This window comes from Tamandua tetradactyla, chromosome 8, assembly GCF_023851605.1.
Source record: "Tamandua tetradactyla isolate mTamTet1 chromosome 8, mTamTet1.pri, whole genome shotgun sequence".
Lineage (NCBI taxonomy): Eukaryota > Metazoa > Chordata > Mammalia > Pilosa > Myrmecophagidae > Tamandua > Tamandua tetradactyla.
The window spans coordinates 9,266,957-9,291,594 of NC_135334.1; positions in this window are offsets into that span (position 1 = coordinate 9,266,957).

Sequence of the window (24,638 nt, forward strand, 5' to 3'; positions counted from 1 at the left end):
GGAAAATGTTGGGAGATATCTTATGGATCTTACAACTGGAGGCGGTTTTATGGACCTTAAACCTAAAGCAAGAGCACTGAAGAAGGAAATAAATAAATGGGAACTCCTCAAAATTAAACACTTTTGTGCATCAAAGAACTTCATCAAGAAAGTAGAAAGACAGCCTTCACAATGGGAGACAATATTTGGAAATGATATATCAGATAAAGGTCTAGTATCCAGAATTTATAAAGAGATTGTTCATCTCAACAACAAAAAGACAGCCAACCCAATTACAAAATGGGAAAAAGACTTGAACAGACACCTCTCAGAAGAGGAAATACGGATGGCCAAGAGGCACATGAAGAGATGCTCAATGTCCCTGGCCATTAGAGAAATGCAAATCAAAACCACAATGAGATATCATCTCACACCCACCAGAATGGCCATTATCAACAAAACAGAAAATGACAAATGCTGGAGAGGATGCGGAGAAAGAGGCACACTTATCCACTGTTGGTGGGAATGTCAAAGGGTGCAACCACTGTGGAAGGCAGTTTGGCGGTTCCTCAAAAAGCTGAATATAGAACTGCCATACGACCCAGCAATACCATTGCTAGGTATCTACTCAAAGGACTTAAGGGCAAAGACACAAACGGACATTTGCACACCAATGTTTATAGCAGCATTATTTACAATTGCAAAGAGATGGAAACAGCCAAAATCTCCATCAACAGAAGAGTGGCTAAACAAACTGTGGTATATACATACGATGGAATATTATGCAGCTTTAAGACAAGATAAACTTATGAACCATGTAATAACATGGATGGACCTAGAGAATATTATGCTGAGTGAATCCAGCCAAAAACTAAAGGACAAATACTGTATGGTCCCACTGATGTGAACGGACATTCGAGAATAAACTTGAAATAGGTCATTGGTAACAGAGTTCAGCAGGAGTTAGAAACAGGGTAAGACAATGGGTAATTGAAGCTGAAGGGATACAGACTGTGCAACAGGACTAGATACAAAAACTCAAAAATGGACAGCACAATAATACCTAATTGTAAAGTAATCATGTTAAAACACTGAATGAAGCTGCATCTGAGCTATAGGTTTTTGTTTTGTTTTGTGTTGTTTTGTTTCGATTTTACTATTATTACTTTTATTTTTTTCTCTATATTAACATTCTACATCTTTTTCGGTTATGTTGCTAGTTCTTCTAAACCAATGCAAATGTACTAAGAAATGATGATCATGCATCTATGTGATGATGTTAAGAATTAATGATTGCATGTGTAGAATGGTATGATCTCTAAATGTTGGGTTAATTTCTTTTTTTCCGTTAATTAAAAAAAAAAAAAAAAAAGAGAAGGGATAATTGGAGATGAAGGGATACAGACTGTACAACGGGACTGGATATAAAAACTCAGAAATGGACAGCACAATACTACCCAATTGTAATGCAATTATGTTAAAACACTGAATGAAGCTGCATGTGAGGTATAGGTTTTTTGTTTTTGTTTTTTTTGTTTTTTTTCTTTCTATTATTGTTTTAATTCTTATTCTGTTGTCTTTTTATTTCTTTTTCTAAATCGATGCAAATGTACTAAGAAATGATGAATATGCAACTATGTGATGTTAGTAAGAATTACTGATTGTACATGTAGATTGGAATGATTTCTAATTGTTTTGTTAATTCTTTTTTTAATTAATAAAAAAAAAATTAAAAAAAAAAAAAAAAAAAAAAACAACATTTAGTGAAATGTTTTTGGTTTTATAAAGTAGGGAGACATAAATTGGGCAAAAATAAATATGGAATTAATTATTTTCCGTATAACATGACATTGGGACATAACATATGTCATTATTCTGGCAACTGACATCTATTAAGTACAAGTTCCAGAATGCAACTGTGTTCTGCATAATCCTGAGAAAGACATTCCAAATGACATAGCCAAAGTTTTTTGCATTAAAAAATGTCACTACTTATGGCATTTATTGTCTGCACCAGTCATATTGCACTTATCATATTCTTCTTAAATTGCAGATATTCTAGCTCATGCTTAATCTTTTATATTTGATTTTAAGTTCCTGGAAGTAAGGGTCCACATTTCACTTTTCTATGTCTATTAAAAAATTGGCCTACACATACTAACTACACAGTACTGTTTATTGAATAATGGCTGTGAAATTGCCTATCATGGACTCTGAGGTCCATTGGTTTGATTTTACCAGTAAATGACTCTGTATCCAATAATACTCATGTTACAGAATTTTTGCAAAGATAGGTAGGACAAGTTCTGTAAAATGCAAATTTAGTGGCTGATATACAATAGATGAACCATGATAATAGAAATTGTTGTAATTATACTTGAAGAACACAAATTTTAACATGTCTCTAAACTTTCCTTCCACTGTCCTGTGAATCAATTTCTGATGTTGCCCTTCCAATTATTTTATTTTCCATTCTTCCCCCAATAACTCTTTTGGCTTCTTCTAGGGCAGAATTGAGAGAAAAGGAGAAATGGAGGGAGAAGAAGTGGCACACAGGCTAAGACTGGGGCATGGGGCAATGGAAGTAGAAAAGGGAATTTGGGGTTTTGCTGTAATCTGTACATCTCCTAGTAGTTAGATGTAATGGCCAAACTCTATATATCCCCTTCTGAAGGTCTTGACTTATTTCGAGATTACTTTATTGGCTGGTTTGAGATTGAACCTGTAGGTTGCAAATTTGTGAACACAAACACGTATGTCTGATACATTCTGCTAAATATCTCTGTTTCCATAATATGAACAGGGACACACTGGTCTGAAAAAAAAAAAGACAACGTGATGTTTAGTCTCTTAAGTAAAAACCTTACCTGGAGCATGCATAGCCATGCAATGTTTTTATTTCACTCAACATTCCAGGGACTGAGTCGTGCTCTTGGTGCCTGGCCTGTAGGGAATGTGGCAGAAAATTTGTTAAGATTGCAACATATTACTAGATTTCTCCATTGGTCAGTTTTCATCTACTTTTGGATACTATATTCTTAATCTTTAAAGATCATGCCTGCTCACTCTCAGACAGTTTAATGGTATTTGGGGTGGATAGAAAATACATAATACATGAAAACGCAGACAACAGGATGGAAGACTTTCAGAGCTCTTGATTTCAGGCAATCCAAGGTCTACAGTAATCCCAGAATACTGTGAGATGATTTTATCCCTTTCATTTATTCAACAAATATTTACTGAGATAATCTCAGCAGTTGCTAACTGCTATAGGTATATTGTGGCATTCAATCTTCCAAACAGAATTATGCAATAGGTGACTTTACCATTTTAGAAATCAAGAAACTGAGGCTCCAAGAGATGTAGCAACTTACTTTAAATCACATAGCTTGAAACTGATGGCATATCAATTCCAGAGCAGAGACTCACTGAGTATAACCAGAAATGCCTTGAAGAAATTGCATGGGGTTCCCTGCAGGATGGACTGTGTAATTTACAGGGCCCGGTGCAAAATAAAAATTCAAGACCTCTTGTACATAAATTATTAAGAGTTTCAAGATAGTGACAGCAAACCAGTAAAGCAAGAAAGGGGTCCACATAGGACCAAAGACGAATACATAGGATGCATCTTCATGAAACCAGCCCTGCTTCTCTAAGTCAGTTATTGAAAAATTTATACTATGGCCTTCACTTCCTCATGGACAAGAGTCCCAATGACAAAGTTTTGGTTCTTTTTCATTAAATCTGCTTAATTTTTTTAATGATTTTATTAGCATCCTTAAATTGAAGGAAGCAACGTCTGCCCAAATGGGAGACTGATATAAATTGAACCTGGCCCCAGGAGCCAAAGAAAGCTGAAATAGTAACATTTAACTTGAACTTCAATGTAACAGAGACTTCAAACAAGCTTTTTCTAGGGGAGGAAAGAAAAATAAAACTATGGAAAAAAAGAAGAACACTAAGAGAAAAGAAAATACAACTCCTTCTTGAGAGAGAGGACCAGTCACTCTAGACTCAACAGAATAAAAATGATGCTCTTGACTGCCTAAGATGGTATGTGCCCCAGACTAACAGCAATTGCACAACATGTACTCACTGCTTGTTTGATGGTCATTACATTTGCTGAGAATTGGGACTTTAAGGATGTTCATTTTATTATATAAGTAATATCCTTAATGCACAACAGAATTGTATTTTGAGCAGAGCCATACAAGTTGAGAGAATATTGTGTCAATACCGTGGTTGTCTCCATTGTATTTATTCATTTATTATAGGCTACCTGACTTGAGTGCCTCATCCTACGGCAGCTAGAAGCTCTTACAAAATGTAAGGCATACACACATTTTTCTGAAGCTGCCCACAGCTATTGGTATAACTCTAGTTACTATCACCCCCCACCCCACCCCCCAGGACTTTTTCCTATGAGATTTATCAAAAGGCAGGTTAATTCCTGAATCATTTCCTCCTGGTCTCTGCTTTCCCAAAGCATTCCAGACGCCGAGATTCTGGCCAGCCCATGAAGTCCTAAAGAGCCATTAGGGCATAAATCCTAATACAGAAAGCATCACTAAAATCAATAGGGTCTGGCCGGTCCTACTATTTATCAAAGAATGTATAAAACAGGAAAAAAGTAGCAGTCATTGTCCATGATTCTATGCCGTAGTTCATTCACCTATCACTCAAACAGGTCTTGGAGTTGGGAAGTGTTCTTGCCTGATTCCTGGAGTGACCATATATCATGGGTTTTCTGGGACAGTCTCAATTGCAAATGTTCTGTCCTGTTGTCCCCATAAGTGTACTCGGACTGGTCAGACCTTGTGTCCTGATTTTTGGTTGATAAAATATGTTCTCTGAGTTTGTTTTTCCTCATACCCATAGTGAAACTAAGCTGTGTAAACTTGCATGAGGTTCTTAAACCTAACTGGATCTTAACATTTCTTTTCTGAAATATATTGGAAAAGTGGGGGGCCGACTTAAGTAGATAATTTTCCATTTTTAATTTTAGCACTTGAACTGAGATACTGCATAGTATCTTACATGGAACCACAAAATGTAAAGATGGACATGTTCTGATTCAAGTGTGTGAGGTGGGGGAGGAAGGACTCAAAGAGCTGCCCACTCACATAGCTGAGATTGTGCCTTTAAAACATTTCCTCCGAAACTTCAGCCTCTGCAATGCGCAGCTTGATACTCCTTGGATTGATGATTGCAAAGTCCCCTTCCAACCCTAATGAATTCCCCTGGACCTGAAAAGAGTCCAGTGGGGTTGGGTGGTTACTCATGGATGAAACTAAAAGGAAATACTGACATCAGAGGGCACAGCTCCACTGAGGGTCTCCTGTATGTGTTTACCAGAAATCATATCCTATAAGTGAGTGATACTAAGGTGCTTTCCAGGGCACCGAGTCACTAGAGAAATGACTTATGATTTATTTGGCACAAAGGCCTTTTCTTTGGGCCTGAGAAAATTTGAGTTCGAGGCATGGTTCTGCCACAAACTAGCTTGGCAAGTCATTTAACTTGGCTGGACTTCCACTTCCCCAACCTTAAAATTATTAGTTCCTAATATGTAATTGGCAAGGTTTGTTCTACCTTCAGCAGAGTCAATGTTTACACTGAGAGATATAAAAAATATTTTTTAGGTGTGTGACCCATTTCTAAATCCAAGTGGAAGAGGCAAAAATCATATCATTGAGGGAAAAAATTTGTTTCCCTTTTCTCGTTTTCATCCCAACCCAACTCTTAGCTCTGTTCCATTATCTCGTATATTTTGATTGCCTTAGCCTAGGCTCAAGAGATAGAAACAGCAAATTCACAGAAGAAGAAAAACGTTCTCTTGTACTTGCTATGAAGAAGAAAGGAAAGAGCACAGAGTTTGGAGTTAGACAAATGTGGGTTCACATATTCACTTGCCACTTAGAGAGTCTTGGAGCAGGACTGATGGTTGCTAAGCATCCTTCCTATTCTGTACTACTGTTTATATTTTTAAGTTTTCACATCTAAGGAGGAAGACAATTTGGTAATAAATGTGCAATATTCAAAACAGATTCGGAGCATTACTTCATCTACAAGTCAGTGTTGCACAGCTCAAGATAGCCCTGGTTGAGCTTGTCAAAGGCTGTGGGCTGTCTCACATATCCAAGCCCCAGGGGACATGTACATAGCCTTGGTTTGACTCAACTCAATTCTCCCGTGCTCTTTAACCCTACTAAGTGATATTCTTCTATCAAATAGAATTGAAAAACAGACACTAGCATCCTCAGCAAACCCAATCCTCAAGCAATTCTTATTCTCACTAATGAATGAGAGGCTCAGAAATTGAATGTGTTAGAGGGATATTTCCCCCCAATGCCATATGCTAACATACTGTGCTTTAAGATCATTCATGAAAGTCCTATGATTAAACATGAAGTTTTATATAGAGAAAGCACTAATGTGCCCATGTATGTATGATATCCAAACGAAAAACAAAGAAAAAAAAAATCCCTCCAAACACTTCTGAGCCCTAAGACTTTTTAATTTGACTCTGAGGTTGCACAAGTGGAAGAGGTCTAAGACAGTACTTTTCAAATATCATTATGCATATGAATCACCTGAGAGACATTGATAAAACACAGATTCTCATTTAGTGAGTCTGGTGAGGGACCAAGACGCTTCAATTCAAACAAGCTCTCAGGCTTGAGTTTATTGGTCAATAAACTAGACTTCTAGGACCAAGGTCAGAAGAATCTGCCAAATCTAAGATTCTCTGGTTAGACAGTTCATTACATTATAAAATGTTTTGGTAGGTAGGCTGATTTTGAATCCAAGACTGCCTAGGTTCAAATCGAAGATCATTTATTTACTTTCACTGAGAACTTGGGCAAGTTATTACCTGCTTTGTGCATAAGTTTCCTCATGCTATTATAAGAAACAAATGATCATACAGATGTAAGATACCTAAAGCATGACCTGACACACAGTATGGTCTGCCTAAGGGTCAACAGTTACTGTTCTTAGGGTAGATGTTTTGAGCCCCCATTGAAATAATAAGAGATAGGATGTGGTGCTTGGAGACAAGAGTTGAGGAAATATTTATTTATGCTCCTTTATTCAAGAAATTATTTATGGCAGCTTGTTGTTACTTGCTTTCTTTAAGTATTCATATCTATGACAGCTGGAATTAATATGACTATACAAATATAGACTATAAAGTAGCTGGATCTATGTATCTCAAAAGATATGCAGGTAATTATTAAGCTACCAATACTGTTGATGCTAAACAATGTCAGTTAATTTATTGTATTGATTAAAGCATTAACTTAATATATTTAGTTCTCTTCAAGAATTTTGCATTCTTTGGATTCCAGTTAGAGTTAAGATTTGAGACTGAGTTTGGTTTCAGGGTAAACTAAGAAACAGATTGTGTGTGTGTGAGAGAGAGAGAGAGGGAGGGAGAGAGTGTTTTCTGGTTTTAATTTTTTAATGTGATTATATGATATGAGGAACTTTGGCAAGACCCACTTACATACGTAATTACAAAGAACTCCTGTAAGATAAATCCTGGACGAAAGAATCAGAGGACTCTGAAAAGTATTACATTTGGGTACTGAGGATGGGGGTGGTGGGATGATTGACTCTGAGAAGTTCTGACCATGTTCAGGACCTCTGCATAAGCAAGGTGATATGAATATGGCTTCCCTGAACAAATATATCATTTATTTGAGGCAGCAAGACCTGGAGGCTAAAGCATTTGTCTGGGAAGCAGTAAATCCCTTTACCAACACTGAATGCTGATCTAAGCCATGGTTACTTTTAAATCATTTCATCTCTCCAGTTCCCCATGTGCAAGGCCAGGATTAAAGATGCCCATCTCACCTCAGCAAAGCTCTGACACAAATTAATTATAGTTTATAAATGGTTGCAAGGGACTATCACAGAGAAATATATATGGCAAAGGGATGTTTACATAACATGCGTGCCCTAGTCGGAACATAAGCAAATGCCAGAGAAAACTGATTAAATATCACAAGGCAAAGTATTTACTCTATGAGTGAGAGAAAGGTGGTATCATGCAGAAAGATGAAGCATAGCTTAGCACATAGGCCGTTTGAATATATGATTAAGTATATATGTGTGCTTAAATTTACATTATATATATTTATATAATATATATTGTTATTTGGTTGCTGTAGGAGGAGAATGTTTAGTAGGGTCTGTCAATCTAAAGTGATAGAGTTGAATACAATTGGCAAACATTTGTTCATTCATTCATTTGCTGAGCAAAACTTCATTGAGAACCACCAATGGGCCAGGAGGTGCACTATGAAAACCAACAGAGGTTTTCAGCTTAAAAGTTCTGCAAAGCAATTTAGGAGCTCCTGTGACCGTCTCTCCCTCCCCAATCAGAGGGGTGCAGATCTGCCTGCTTTTGCATGTAGCTCATCCCTGCAAGAATTCAATTAAAAAAGAAGTCTGTGCAAAGAGACAGTCCACCTCAAAGTGTATTCAAGTCTCTATTCTAGTTCTTGGAAGAGAGAAAAATGAAGCTTTCACATAAATTTTGATCTACTTCTACTCTTGTCAAGGTTTTGAAGATCTCAGGGCAAATTTCAACCTGGACACAAATTCAGAAAGATCATTCCCTTCTGCACAGCATCTCTGCAAGACAAAAGAATTGAGACAACTCTACTATCTTAGCGATGGGGAGAACACTTGGAAAGAGCTCCAAGACCAGGAGCGAAGTCAAGGGCAGGGTCAGAAAATTTCTAAAAATGGATTTTTTTTTTCTGAGTATAGCAGCTTTCACAGCAAAGACCTAATCTGAATGTTTAGCCTGGGAATTTTGTGATTTCTGGGAAGTCTATCAGCAGTTCTATTTGCACATGGGAGGTAACAGAATGGCCATGGCCTCCTGTAAGTTCGTGAGACGTGCACCCATGTCTATTCATGCTAAATCTGGGTACTATGTATGGGGGTCTGTACATTTATAGGTTTATATATTTTTATTATTTCATAATTTATTTTAAATCTTGTCTTCTATTTTTAACTTATCAAACTTATGAAGAAGGCACAATTTCCAGCTCTGCTTCTTTAAAAGTAAAAATCTCTTTTCGCTTATTGAAAAAAAACAAAAACAACTCTGTGACTAGAGAAAGGTTAATAATCATGGCGGAGTGTTAGGAAAACTTTTGCCCCAACAAGAGAACAGGACATCTCTCTGAGCTGAAATCCCCATTCCTTAGCTTCTGCCAAGATCCCCCAACTCTCCTCAGCCCCCTTCTTCCTACTTCTACTAGCTACACCGTCATCTCCCTCTGACAGCAAACTCCACACACCCAAGTGTTTCATTCTGACAATGCACAATTCTGCTCTTTGCTAGAAATCACTGATAGGTTATGGTGTATATGAGTGATGGTGACTACACAGTTTTCCCCTACACAGGGGCTCCTGTGTTTTATTTTCCTGATCATCAAAGTTTCACCTCAAGAAAGTGAGAAAGCAGCATTGGCCACTCCTGGCAGGTTTGTGGGTATGATGCCTTAGATTCTAGATCTGGTCGCCGTGTGCGTAGAGCAGGCAGGCCTGGCCTGGCTCTGAGGCAGTGATGCTCCATGTTCTCATTTCCAGCAGGAGCTGGGAATTCTTGGGCTGAGCTGCCAGTGGGGCTTCCAGGCCCTGACCCTCTCTCCATTCAGGGCCTCACTTCACCAATCATTCAGGAAAAGAAAGAAGAGAGGTGGGGCAGGGTGAGAGGGAGAAGGGAAAAGACCCACCAATAGAGCAACCAAGAGGTCAAACAAGATAGAACAGAAAACAGATTTCCTGAGAGGTTATAAAAGAGTAAGCTTGCATTATAGTTTGCAAATACTGGAAAACTAATCCTCCCTGGAGAAACAGAGGTGTTAGGCAGAAAGAGAGGGAAAGAGATGAGGGACGTGATAGAGAGAGAGAGGGAGGGAGAAAAGCAGAGAGAGAGAGAGAAATGGAGGAGAGAAAAGGAGAGGAGGAGAGAAAGAGAGAGAATATAACTTCCTACACCAAACTGCTTTTATTTAACAGTTTAGGTCAGTTTCAACTAGGTCACAAGGATGTGTGTATCTTCAGAATAAAGTCTTTAATCGGCTGATGGATATGAAAAAATAAATTACTGTGGCAAAATGTAATAAACGTTAAAGGGAAAATGATGAGGGTAATATAACTACATTGATTTAACTAGGATGATATAGAGGAATTGTCTGTTTTATAGGTTTCTAGATGTCTATTAGTGGCTCTGTATTAAGGAATAGGGCTGTTCTCTTGATATACTTAAGAGCTGTCAGTAATTCCTATTTCACAGTCCGCTGCTCCAATTCAGAAAGTGTGTTCCAGCCCTCGGTGACCCCATCCTGGAGGCACTGAAGGGTGACCAACTGCCAAAGGTTTGCTTTTAGGCAGCTATCGGGTGAGCAGCTATATTATTCAAAATTGGGCTGCATTTAAGGGGAGCCAATCACTTCAGCCCCTTTCCCTTGCCCTGCCACCCTAGGGGACGGCAGTGCCATTTGTTTTAATCACTCCTGGCACTGGGCTCATTATGTCCCAATCTTCTCTGGAGAGAATAACCTCCTTGGTGGGTGGAAATGGTAATTGAGGACACTTAGGGAGCAGGCATTCTGCCAGTCCCTGGGGCCATATGTCCCCAGAGACAGGACACCTTCCCAGGATAAAGCAAGGGGCATGAGCTGTAGGGAGATTGTCACTTCTCCACCAGGACAATATCGCTGACCTACTGAAAAATATCTTATAGTTCCCCATGGTCCACCGAATGAAGCCCAAGCTATTATCAGGGAAGGAAGGAAAAACCTAATCATTTCTGGTCACCTGTGAGGCGCCACGTGCTGTGCTGGGTGCTTCTCAGTGTTATTCATATAATACTCACCTTAATACTTTTAAATAGGACAGCGTTCATGACTCTCCCTTTCTGAGACCCAGCCTCCTGACTTTATACCTAGGTCTATTCCGTAATATTTTTCTTGCTCCTTGCTCTTAATGTTGCAAAGACCGTCTGGCTGCTTTTCAAATTTCTAGACAGGGTAAAGCACTGGGAGTGTTTAGATCTTTCTTTGTGCTTTAGTCTGTGTGTTCTTGGCCCAGGCACTGGCCCTTTCTGGGCTTCACTGACAAGCTCAGCCAAAGGAAGAATGTTAGACTGGGGCAGTGTCTGTCAACCAGGGGTGACTTGGATCCCTGGTGGGGGAGCAAAGATTCGACCATGTCTAGACATCTTTTTGATTGTCGTAACTGGGATTGTATGTCCTATTGGCATCTTGTAGGTAAATGTAACCGAGAAATTAGGATTTAAGGGATGATTTTGATTATTAAATCATTGTATAGATATTTCTTTTTACTTTCTGATGCATTGGGGCAGACAGATGGAAATATCTGAAATATCTAAATTGTAATCCAGCTGCCTTGATCTCTAAATAATGCTTGTGTAGCCTTTATCTTCGGCCCCTGTGATTGTAAAAACCTTATGACTAAACTTCATTTGTACCCATTTATCAGTTTTTCAACTTTAGTGTCACTAACGACAACCCCTAAAAGATGTTAATGAAGGGTCTTGGGTCAGCCCAGAACTAACCCACCCCAAGTCCAAAGTTATCTTGATAACCGAGACTGGATCTAACCCAAATGGGCCTGCCTGACATGTGCAGTAGCTTAGACTTGAACCTACAAGTCACTCATACCTCATTATAATATTAACAATATGCCCAACATTGTATTAAAAACTGCCATTTTCTTACATACATTCTGGGACTAAGCATGTGGTCAATCTGTGCGTGCTCAGTAATTACATTCCTCTAATGACATCATCTGGGGCAACTGTGCTCATTATCCTAAACTCTGCCTATCTTTTAATTCTATAAAACTATCAGAATTACTGCCTTCCAGGGAGACAAATTTTGGCCCAATATGCCATCTGACCTCCTGCTACACGCCTAGTGATCAGCATTTTCTCTCTTTGAAACCCCCGTGTCTCACGAATCAGTCATTTGAACGCACTGGGCAAAAGAATCCACTGCCTTTGTCCAGTAACATAGACATCAGGGATGCAGCTAACATCCTAGAATGGATGTCCTAGTGCCGAGATGGAGAAACCCAGACTGAGAACACAAGTGGTCGGTCCTGTTCTCTCCCACTTTGTCACCTATTAGTTCTCTATATTGCCTGTGTTCTAGCCCATGTGAACCATTTTCTTCCCCCCTTCCCCCCAAACATGCAATCCTTGCCGATTTCTATAGTTTTCTTTATCTGGTTCCCTAGGCCTAAAATACCACCTCCCCCTCACTTCCACTGTGGAGATACTGGCCCCTCTTCAAGGCCTTTCTTTCTTTCTCTCCTACTTGTGAGTCAGGTTCACAGGGCTCAGAATCAAAACAACAGAAATGTATTTTGGATCTTTGTCACAAAATTTTTTTTTCCAATTTTCATTTTCTTCAATGCTTCTTTTAGTATTAACGGTGGCTATCATTTATTAAATTCCCACTACACATAGTGTGCTATGCTATGTGGAATTTACTTGGAAAGTGTTATTATTCAATCTCTACCCAGGCCTGCGAGAGAAACAGTATCCCCGTTTTACAGATGGAGGAAGTGAAGCTCAGAGAGTTTATGTAATTTGTGAAAGGTGACCTTTGATTCCTTTGGCTCGTTATTTCATTTTCAGCATTAAAAGTGGCCACCCCCGGGTTCAAAGACACATACATAAAACTCCAAACCCAAGAAAGTTCTCCCCAGTATGCAGCAGCAGTTCACTATTAGATGTTTGTAATCGGTATAGTCACTTTGAACTGCTTACCACAACTTTAAGCTCCAAAAATAAGCCAGCATCCAAATTTGTTGCTAGGACAACTTAATCAAGCTTGTTAGAGAGGTAATCTCAGTATCTGATGCTAAATAGTCTGCCAGCTACAGGTTTGGGAAGTAGATTTAGGAACAGAGAAAACAGTGCTTCAATCTTTCTCCCAGAGAGAAAAGTAATAGAACATTCTTCCATGATTATAGCAAACTAATCACAGGGCTTGTCAAACACTACCCAGCAAAACGAAACTGGCCAGTGATGAGAAATTCTATGTGGATCAGTTCTATATTACTGCATAAAAATTACCTACAAACTTAGTACATCACATTTCTGTGCATCAGGACTTCGGAAGAGGCTTAGCAGGGCAGTTCTGATTCAGAGTCTCTTGAGAGATTGTAGTCAACATGCCCTCCATGCCTGCAGCCATTGCCCACTTGACTGCAGCTGCAGGATTTGCTTTCAAGGTGGCTCACTCACATGACTGGTGCTCATGCAGGGGGTTGACAGAAGGCCCCAGTTCTTTGCCGGGTGAGCCTCCCAAGAGGATGCTTGAATGCCTTCATGATGTGGCTGTGGACTTGCTCCTGCTTGAGTGATCCAGAGAGGCAGAGGCAGAAGCCAGGATATTTCTTATGACCTTGCCTCAGAAGTCACACATCATCACTTCCAAAATATTCTACTGGGTAAAGGGGTCAGCCCTCTTCAGTATGGGAAGGAACTGCACAGTGAATGGATACTAGGAGACAAAGATCACTGGAATCAGGCGATGACAGAATTATTTAAAATCTGTGCAAGAAAAACCTCAGTCAGAGAAAGGACTGCCTAGGCTTCTGTATCCATACTTGGACTTCAGGACACACTGCCAGGTGGGACTTTGAGACCAGGCTAGTTCAACTCTGGGACAGTTTGGATGTCAGGATAAGATTTACATTAAGGTATAAAATTTACCTTTTACCTCAACTCTGGAATATTAGGGTTTAGTTTCAGGAAGTTGAAAGATTGACTAGTCCTCATAATGAATGGGCTAAAAAAGGAAAAGAGACCACTAATAGGGAAAACAAGGGAAATGGGGACCACCAGCAAACAGAAATGTTTTTGCTTTATCTTTTTCCTTCTGGCAATACCCAAGAGGGTGCTGGTGATATGTGTGCCTCTGATAGAGAGAAGTCTTTAAAGTGGATAAAATCTATGGAGCTTATAGCTTCCCACAAAACAGAAAGCAAAAGTATTATAGCCTGAGAAACCAAGATGGTGCAGCCTATATAACATTAGTAGAGAAATAGCAGTTCCGATGAAAATAGTAAATACAGACTGACTAACTCAGGCTAAAACTGTATTCTTGAATGTGTTCCCTTGTTGCGTGTATTCCATGGAGACCCATGAAAATTGTGAAACTGAAGCCAAAAAGTATAAGTATCATAAGGTCTCAGAAGACCAGCTTGAAGTACTCTTATCAATATGCAGCCAATATAATGTAGTATGAACACAATGTTTAAAAATTGTTAGATATCATTTTCTACTAAACTCTTTATTAAGAGCATTAATGTCTATTAAGAGTACTTTTATCACATTTCTGATGTTTCAAGTATCCTTGCTAAGGGGGAATATGCCATTTGAACCTTTCATGAGATTTATTACCATGGGGATATCATAGTGAAAAGAACCTACACAAAAATGTTACAGCTAGTTAGTATATAATATTAGGGTTAGAATTTGTAGTAAAAGTAATAATTATCAACCAAGTAATGGAAGTCAGATAGAGGTAGAATAGCTTGGTTAATATCAGGGGTTCTATAGTCAGCTATCCTAGATACTATTCATAATTCCATCACATACTAGTGGTACAACTTGCTCAGATAATTTAATTTCTCTGTGCCTTGGCTTATCTAAAAATCATAATATTAATGGTACCTACCTCACAGTATTATTGAGATCTTTGAGTTAGCACTTGCAAAGTGCTTCATCTGGTGCCAGGCAAAAGGGATGCTTTCCATAGATGTTAGTTATTATTCAATCAGAGGTAGTTCACATTATTTTTTTACTTCTGTTTCACATTACCTGCTTTAATAAAGATACATAAATGATTTATAGAAAAAGTAATCAAAGGTGACAACTCCATGAAAGTTCACATTGTCCAAACTGTATAGGTCTGTACAACACAGAAAAACTAGAAAAACTAGAGGTACCATGTGTTGGGTTTCCTTTAACAATTTGAAGAGATTAGTCGTGAACTGGGTTTCTCAAATATGGCGATTGCCAGGTTCCTCTGTGTTCAGATACATCAGGCTTTGCCCACTGGAGTCCGTCATTCTAAGACAGGTCCAAAATAAACTAGGCTTACATATCTGTCACGTCCAGGAATCTGTGGTCACTTGTAAAATCACATGAAAACCTTTCTTAGTTTCTTTGCAATGTCTTTAGGAGAATAGGAGTTATAGCACTGAGAATCATGGAGCTATAATCTCACACTCTCTATAGCTTATGCTCCCAAACTGTCTCAGGTCTTGGTATTAATAGATTTTCCACTCCAAGTATTCTTGCTTGATTGACTGAAAGTTAAACTGATGAAAGGAAAGTAACAATTACTACTCAGACATGTTCTTGTGGACAGCTACTGGTCTCCAGTGCTGTTTCTTTGTCAAACTCTTAGCTGTCATTTACTTCTACCTTGCTGGAGAATGTAGTAGTACTGAATAAAGATATCGACAACAAAAGAAAGAGCTCCTGGGTTTAGGAAATGTCTTCCTCCGCTGCCTAACTCAAGCTAAAACTGCATTCCTGAATGTGTTCCCTTGACTATGTTTACATTATAGGCATATGGCGGCATCTCCTGGTCCCTCCCTTCTCTTCTGGGTCCCAGTGATGTTCAACTTCTTGTTTCCTGTGGTTTTCTCTCCTCTATACAAATTTCATTCTGCTTTTAAAGGTCTCCAAAAATAAGATTAAAAGCCATCATGATGGGCTGGGCCACAACTTAACTGAAATAACCTCATCAAAAAGTCTTACTTACAATGGGTTCACACCATTGTAAATGGATTAAGTTTAAAAACTTGTTTTCCTGGGGTACATACAACTTACCATTGCAGGGTCTAACTTTATATCTTTTGCATATAAATACCCAGTTTCCCCAGCACCATTTGTTGAAAAGACAATTCTTTCCCCAGTTCATGGTTTTAGCACCCTTATTAAAATTCAAGTGGCTAAATATATGTAGGTCTATTTCTGGACTTTCAATTCTGTTTCATTGATCTATTTGTTTATCTTTATCCAGTACCACACTGTATTGATCACTGTAGCTTTGTTGAACATTTTGAGATCAGGAAGTGTGAGACCACTAACTTTTTGCTGTTCCATATAAATGTGAGTGCTGTTTCCATTTCTACAGAAAAGGCTGCTTTTTTTTAAAATTGTGATTGCATTGTGTTTCTATATTTCTTTGAATATTGAATGAACCATTTACCCTGCGTGACTTTATAACATCATGCATTAGTTATTTAGAAATTACCAGTTTGTTGACTTATGTAGATCTTCTAAATGTTGGTGCAACTCATTATATAACATCAAAAAAAAATCACTTTCATTAACATTGGAAAAGTGGCAAGCTCCTAGTGGCAGATAAGTTTCCAAAATTCTCTTTTCTTTTGAATGCTCAAATTTTGTCACTGGTGTCAAATATCATCACTTGTTTTCCTTTCAAATTACATCCCACTTTATTTATTAAAAAAAGATTTTTGAATAACTATGGTGCATCTGTCAATCATTCCTTCAGAAAAAAAATAATATTCTGTGAAAAAAGAAGCTAGTTCAGTTGGTAACTCAAATTATAAGAGTGCTTTCCCTCGAGAAAACCATCATATTTCAGTTATCCTATAGGACTTCTTTGTATGTACTTTTCATTTAGTCACACAGAATGTTTAGAAAACATGTAATCAAGGAACAAGATTTAATGACATTAGTCTTTAGTAATTTCTACTGTGTCTACAAGGTAATTTTTATGTGAAACTGATATTAAAAAAAATTACTGAGTGTATAAGAGTGAAGAAACAATTACCATAGTTCAGAATGCCAGTCTTTAGGAAGAAAGCATTGCCTTGAGCCTCCAAACTGTGAGCAAATATATTCTCATTGTTAATCCCAACCCATTTCATGGTATTTTCTTGAGTAGCCTACAAAACTAAGACAATCCCCTTACTTATGCCATATACAACATTCAACTCAGTATGGATCAAGGAGTAAACATAAAAGCCAAAATTATAAAACTCTTAGAAGATAATATAAGGGCAAATCTTCATGACTTGGGATTCTGCAATGAACATTTATATATGACACCAAAACACAAGCAATAAAGGAAAAATTGATCATCTGATATCATTAAAATTAAAAAGTTTTGTGCATCAAGGGAAAAGTAAAAAGACAATATATAAACTGTGAGAAAATTTTTGTAAGTCATATATGAGATAAAGACTTACCATCCAGAATATGTAAAGAGCATTTATGATGAAACAACAAAAGAGAAAACAACCCAGTTAACTTTTGTTAAAAATTTAAAATTTTGTTAAAAAATTTCTCCAAAGAAGATATAAAAATGGCCAATATTTATATGAAAGGATGCTCAACATCATTAGCCATTAAGGAAATGTAAATCAAAACCACAATGAAATATCACTTCACACCCATGAGGATAGCTATTACTTCAATTAAAAAGAATGAGAGTATCCAAAGTCTTGGATAGTATGTAGAGAAAATAGAACTCTAGTGCATTGTTGGTGGGAATGTAAAATGATGCGGCTACTTGGAAAACAATATGGCAGTTTCTCAAAAAATTTAAACGTAGAATTACCATTCTACATTTCCACTTTTAGATAAATACCCAAGAAAGTAAAAACAGGACCTCAAGTAGATACATATACACTAATGTTTACAGCATCATTATCACATTAGCCAAAAGATGTAAATAACCCAAGTGTCCGTCAGCAAATGCATGGATAAACAACATGTGGTACATGCATACAATGGAATGTCATTCAGCCATAAGAAAAATTAAGTAATGTAGACATGCTACAATGTGGAAAGAACTTGAAAACATGCTCAGTGAAATAGGCAAGACCAAAAGCACAAAAATTTGTATTATGTCATGTATATGAGATGATGAGAAATAGCAAATTCACAGAAATAAAAAGCATGTTAGAGGTTAATAAGGGATGGATAACGAGAAGGGGGAGTGTAAGAAAATATCTGTTTTTCCTATTAAAAAAATTAAAGAAAGATCCATTCAAAGTATAACAGATACCCATAGCTCATAATATAACAGAGTATGAAACATTTATTGACATAGTTTCATATTCCAAATGACAAGTAACTTTTTTTTTGCATGGGTAGGCCCTGGGAAATGAACCCAGGTCTCCAGCATGGCAGGTGAGAACTCTGCCTGCTGAGACACCATGGTCCACCCAACAACTAACTTTTAAGAAACTAAATACTCCTTCAATTTTGGTGTTGTGTCAAAAACAAATATCCACAATTATTCAAACATGTTATTAAAATTACGTATTTTGTGATTGAATGTAAAAGGAAGCATGAGAATCCTGCTGTCTTTTATTAAACCTGGAATTAAAGCAATTTTAAAAACACATAAAACAATGCTGCTTCTAACTATTTTTTCTTTGAAAAGTTTAATTTTTTTCATAAATATGTGATTTATACTTAAGTGTCTTAATTTTCCTGAGTTCCTATCACAATAGGCTGGCCTAATAAAATGAATTTATTGGCTCATTGTAACAGAAATAGGAAGTCCAAAGTTAAGATATGACCAAAGCTTGCTTTCTTCTGTGGGGTTCCTCGGCTTCAATTCCTTTTTCTTGTCATATGGTAATGTTCTCTCCTTTCTCTTTCGGTTTCCTGCTGACCTCCTTCTTTTCCCTGTGGTCTTCTCCTTACGAGGCGTCCAGAAATAGGATTAAGACCCACCCTCATTAGTTGGATCACAATTTAACCAAAAAATAGCATCTTTGAGAGGTTCTATTGACAATGGTTTCACACCTACAGGAGTGTGAATTAAGATCAAGAATATGTACATGTTGGGGTACATAATTCTGCCTACCACAATATGCAGTGGGTTTATTACTGTCATTTTTAAATGAGTGAATATATACACAGTGTTTACTTGTCTGATTTTAAAAATTTCTAATGCTGTAAATATCAATAGATATTAGCCATATAAACCAAAACATGCTGACATCCACAATGATTTTTTAAAAGTGTAAAGGAGTCCTGAGATGAAGTTTGAGAACCGCTGTACTGTGAAGCAGCAAATTATCTAAGTTTTCTATGGCACACCATGATAAGAAGGAGATGCGGAGAAGAAAGAATGGCGCTTCACCCACCTTTTTTGAAGAGTGAGACTTGGGATAAACAACATTGGCAGGGGTTAAAATTTGCCTAGGGATTCCCTGAACTGTGAATTGGGAAAAAATCCTAATGTGTGTCAACACCCATTGGATGTTTGGATGCCTTCTATACTTTCCCTATTAGATGGTCAATAAATCTGTGGCAAATCCAATGGGGTGGGATTAAAGGCAAGGGGGCTCACCACATTTAAAAGAGCCTCTTCTATCCTTGAAGATTTCTGAGTATTACTACCTTATTTCCCAGAATTTTTTTTTATGACTTGCTCATATTAATAGAGTTTTACCGTTTGAGACCACATAAAATAAAAAGAATCACTTTTTAAAATATTTAAAGAGGAGCACTACATTTTCCTGATATAAACATACCCTAATTCTGTAGCTATTTCTCACTTATAAAGCAATAAGTAGTTTTGAGTTGTAACAGCATCTCTAACATTACCAACATTGTTCTCTAAACGTACTCTATTCACAGACATATCACTTAGAATGTGATCCCCTCCCCTCCACCACACCCAGAAGAAAACATTATACTCCAGATGGTTATGTAGAGAACAGGGGCATCATCCTTTTTCTAAGTTTCCATTAGGGTTTGTTGGCAGACACATCAGGCTTTTTATTTCTATTGTGCATGTGACATCAGATATCTCTAAGTTCTTCATTGCTGTTGCTTGTTTGTTTCACATGTCCCTATCAAACCTTATCTCGTCCATCCTGAAAAACTGAGATGGTATTTTTGGACTAAATTTAGGGCTCTTACGCTCACCTCTATTAAATGCGGTCTTGTTAGAATTGGCATACCATTATCGCTCATTTCAATCTCTTTGGATCCCAATTCTATCCACTCACCCCATCATGTAACATTATAACTTGATGCATCCACAGATTTGATAGTGATCCAAGTCACTGATAAAATATTTAACAGTATAAGATCCTTCAATGCTCTATTAAAGCTTCTTTCCTATATGAGTTGAGCCAGAGCATACAGAAGTCCAGATACACAAAGTCTACAGCATTTCCTGATTCACTAATGAAACTTTCCTATTTTGGGAAACTGCAAATAAATATGTGGATTTCCTGTCTTGTTCATCCCACTTTTTATGACTCCTTACAGATTTCCAATCATAGTTAAAGGAGTGATATATCCTTTTCATATATCTCTCATTTGCTTAGGTATAAACTCTCATACAGATATCTTCATGGGTTTCATTTCCCTCTAAAAACTTTTAGGGGCTGTTGTTTTTAGCATAGTGATTATTCTTTTTAAAAGAGAAAATTAAATTAAAAGAGTTCAAGTTTTGCATATGTTGGACAGGACAGCATTTTATCATCAGGTTCAAGCCGTGGGCCTGTCCCTTTTTAGTACTTCTTGTTTGCACCAAAAGTTTACCTCTGGTGCCAGCTTGTCTTGAAATTTAGCCTTTCTAACTTCTAGGTATGCCAATCTTTTATATGCAACATTAATTTCTTCATTTGCATCATTTGTCCAGAAAACTCCCTATTAAAAACACTGGTTCCAAGTGCCTCTTTTTTGTTTAACAGAATTCCTGATAGTTTCTTTTAGGGTTTCCTGTTGTAAGATGACATCTTTCATTAATCTGAATGTTTAAATAGCTACCATCCACAAATTTAGAGCACTCCTCTGATTCAGCCTAGCTTTTCCTTCTCTGGGCATAAGAAACACCAGGATGACATAGTCACTTGTTCCCAAATTTATATTGATTCCATATCACTATGTATTTCTTCTTTTTGGTTTGCACTCTATGGAAGGAATAGCATTTGCTAGTTCTGTTGCTCCACAGAGAACTAGATTATCAGAAACCCAAGTGGTTATTTCATTGTTTTTCCATGTGAGTATCCCATAATTGCAGCATCATTTGTTGAATTTTTGTTTGTTTGCTGCTTGTCTTTTTTTTTTTTTTTTTTATGGGTGGGGAGTATATTAGGTACTGAATGTTATATGAGGCATTTTCTTTTTCAATCTTGTGAAACAGGAATTAATATTCTCATTGTTGGTTGAAGAAAGAGCAAGAGTAACTGATTCTCCAAAGCATAGAGGAGGGGAGAAACAAGTTCTTTGATTCTAGATTCAGTGATCTTTCTCGAAGGTTCATAATCCCTCAAACAACTTTGGCTCAGGATATAGAAAAGGTGAAAGGCGTATGATTGGGAAGAATACAGAAAGACATGGCAATTTTGCTGCAGCCCTTAGAGCAACCCTAGCCAGTCTCTCCTTTCCTATCCACCTCCATACTCTCACTCCCCAACATGCAAATCAGCACCTACTCAAAGCTTTTCTCAACCACACCCTTGATAAGTTAAGCAATCCTGGGGGTCAAGAGAAATAAACTCAGTCATTTCAGAAAAGAAAGAAGTATCTAGAGAGGAAAAAAAAGTTATCACCTTTAAATCCAATAAGTAAGACTTTCTTGGGTCCTGTTGAGTTCAAAGAGGATGATTTTTGGTGAATTATCCAGCTCATGCAAGCCTTCACTGGGACAGGGTAGCTCTCCACTCTATTTCCCCTGGGATCCAGGCAGGATTATGTATGTAAGAGTTGGTAGAACTAAAGATAAAATGTATTCCTTTACCCTCACTCTTGTGGTCTGAGGGTTAACACTTGACAATTCTAAGAATCGGTCTAAGAAATTACCTCCATTGCTGGAATTAAATTAAATCTAATGAAACAGAAATCCAGGTCAGCATAGTTCACCATCAAACCTTCAGCTCTGGCATTGCTGGCAGCTCCTCTTGTAATAATTAAACTGAAAGCGGTAGACAGACAACAGTGAAATCCATTGCTAATCTTGTCCCTCATCAGCCTATCTCTCTAAATGTTCCTTAATTAAGGTTTCTAAATGCTTCACTTTCCCACTGCACCCAGAGAACCAAAATGAAACTGACTGCTTCAGGGATGCCCAGCAACCAAAGTTGGAAAGTCTTCTAGTGTTTGGTTATTGTTGTTGTTCATACAGGACAACGAAAATCAAAGATAAAACCCAATAAATGAAAATGCATATAAGGGATGAGCAGGGAGATGGGTACAGAGAGGATTGATAGAAGATTGTTTTTTTCTGGAGGATTTCAGTTTAAGGATTCTGAAGGCGTATCACTGGCTTTATCACGGCTTCTCCAACACACCAGGGAGTGAATGAAACAGCTGTCACATTTAAACACACACAGCGGTAATCCTCCACTGAGCACAATGCCAGGGTAGAACAGAAAATCTATCAACACTTACAATGTGTTCTATTTATTTTGCAACTTGTCCCCTTTTACCAAAAGTTCCATCTGTGGGGCTGAAATTGGGGCCACATGCGATTGGTGGCTTTTTGTGGTTTGGCAGCTCCTAAGGGACGAAGTGTAGGAAGCGGTCAGATTTGCTAGGTGGGTGCTTGAAGATGTTAAAATGACAGAACTGGGATTTTTAGGACAGTCAAAGGTCTATGGCAGGATGGACCCACTGGCTGTTTGCAACAAGGGGCAAAAGGAATGTGATTAATGCCCCATGCACCTCTATTTCAACCCCTTTCATTTAAAAGGAGGGGAACCTCCATTTCTTCTCTATCCAGGGGCTGTGTTTCTTCTCAAAGGATGTGTGCTGATTACTGAGGACCTATGAGGAAAAGCGAGGCTGCTTCAAGGGAATGCAGAGCAAGCTGTCTGAGCAGGCACTGCTTAGGTAAAACACTCTGGAGAGAGACTCCAAGGTGCCATTATAGTGATAGGATCTAAAAATATTTACTTATTAATTATGGTACATTAAACAATGCAACTTGCACATATTGGATCTGATAATGATTTTAAAAATCATATGCACATTTCCCTAATTAAACAATAAGGAAGCCAAGCCCTGGGGAAGCTGTGATTTCCCAGCTCCCCAGCTAATGACAAACAGAGGCAGAGTCGGGAATCAAAGACACCCGAGGCCTGAGAGCACCTGTCCGAGAACCCTGTGTGTGCCCGTGCTAATGAAATGGGTCGGGGGAACAATTGTCAATAAAGGGATCTCAATGGAAAAATGAAGCAGATAGAGAAGAAAGTTACAATTGGGAGTCACAGATAATGAAATCTATACTTCTCAGCCATAAAAGGGCTCTCAGTTGGGTCCAGCACTGAACCCACGGAGAGTCTCAGAGAATAAGGGGATGAGAGAAACAAGTCAGGAGAGAAACGGAGATTCTTAAAGGGCTGACAAACAGAAGCAGCAGCAGATTAAAATCTACAAAGCAGGCTTCTAAAAGATCAATTAATAGTCTTATAAAAGCACGCTCAACTTAATTCAATTATTCCAAAGACATTTAATTCATATGTTTTTTCACCTAGCTTATGTGGAGCTCCGTGCCAGCTATGATAGCTGATATGAAGGTGATTAAGCACAGTTCTCCCTCTAAGGAATTCCATCTGGAATGGAAGAATGGAATCATCATAAGTAAGGCAGTCTGGTAGAGGAAGTTCTGAATTTGGACTCAGACGCAAGTAAATGTGAAACTTAGCTCTGGAACCAACCTCTGCACCCTCACCTTACACATCATAGGTTTGTTATGAGAGATAAGGAAGACATCATAAAGAGCCACATGAGTTCTGTTTCCCAGTGAAACTCGGTAATTACTAGCTTCCTATTCCCCACAAATGCACTCTAAGGCAAGAAATGGCAGGTGTGTTGGGAGATAATGGAAAGTTCACTCTGGATGGGATATACAATTCATAAAATAAAAGAATATTGGGTAGAAACACAGGTTGGAAATAATCCATGCAGTGCCAGGGGTTGCAACTAAATTGTCTTGGCAATGGGGAGCCTGTAAAGACTTTTGTCTAAGTCACTGATAACATCAAATGTGGGCCTTAGGGCAAGAAGGGAAACTCCAGTTAGGAGATGGATATCATAGACCAGATCAGAGTTTATGAGTTCTTAAATCACTTGTGATCGTCCCTACTCTGCTTTACATCTTCATTTCCTCTCAGTACTTACCACCTCCTCCCTTATATCTATAAAGTAAGTTCTGTCAGCGCGGCCATCTTTGTTTTGTTTGCAGATGCCACCCAAACGCACAGAAAAATGTCTGGCACGTAGTAGGAGATCATTTAATACTCCTTGGAATGAAAAAGAAGGGAAAAGTACAAGGCAGCCCTGTGACCCTGTGTCTGAGAAGCTAGAATGGTGTTTACAGAGGGCTATGGAAGAAAGGAGGGTGAACACGCTCGTCTCTACACGCTCGGACCAGCTGCTTTCTATTTCCTCTGAACCGAGGTGGGCTACATGCCATTTAAGATTTGGGCTTAGGTTAAAGGTTTCCCGGGCTGAGTCCTGCCACGTATTTGCCCATCGAGTTGGAGGGGGCGGAGGGATGCAGAGCTCCTGACCAGAGTCCTTTTGCAGCTTGGTTGCTCCCACGTCTGACACTGAGGGGCAGTTTGACCTGACTGAGGAA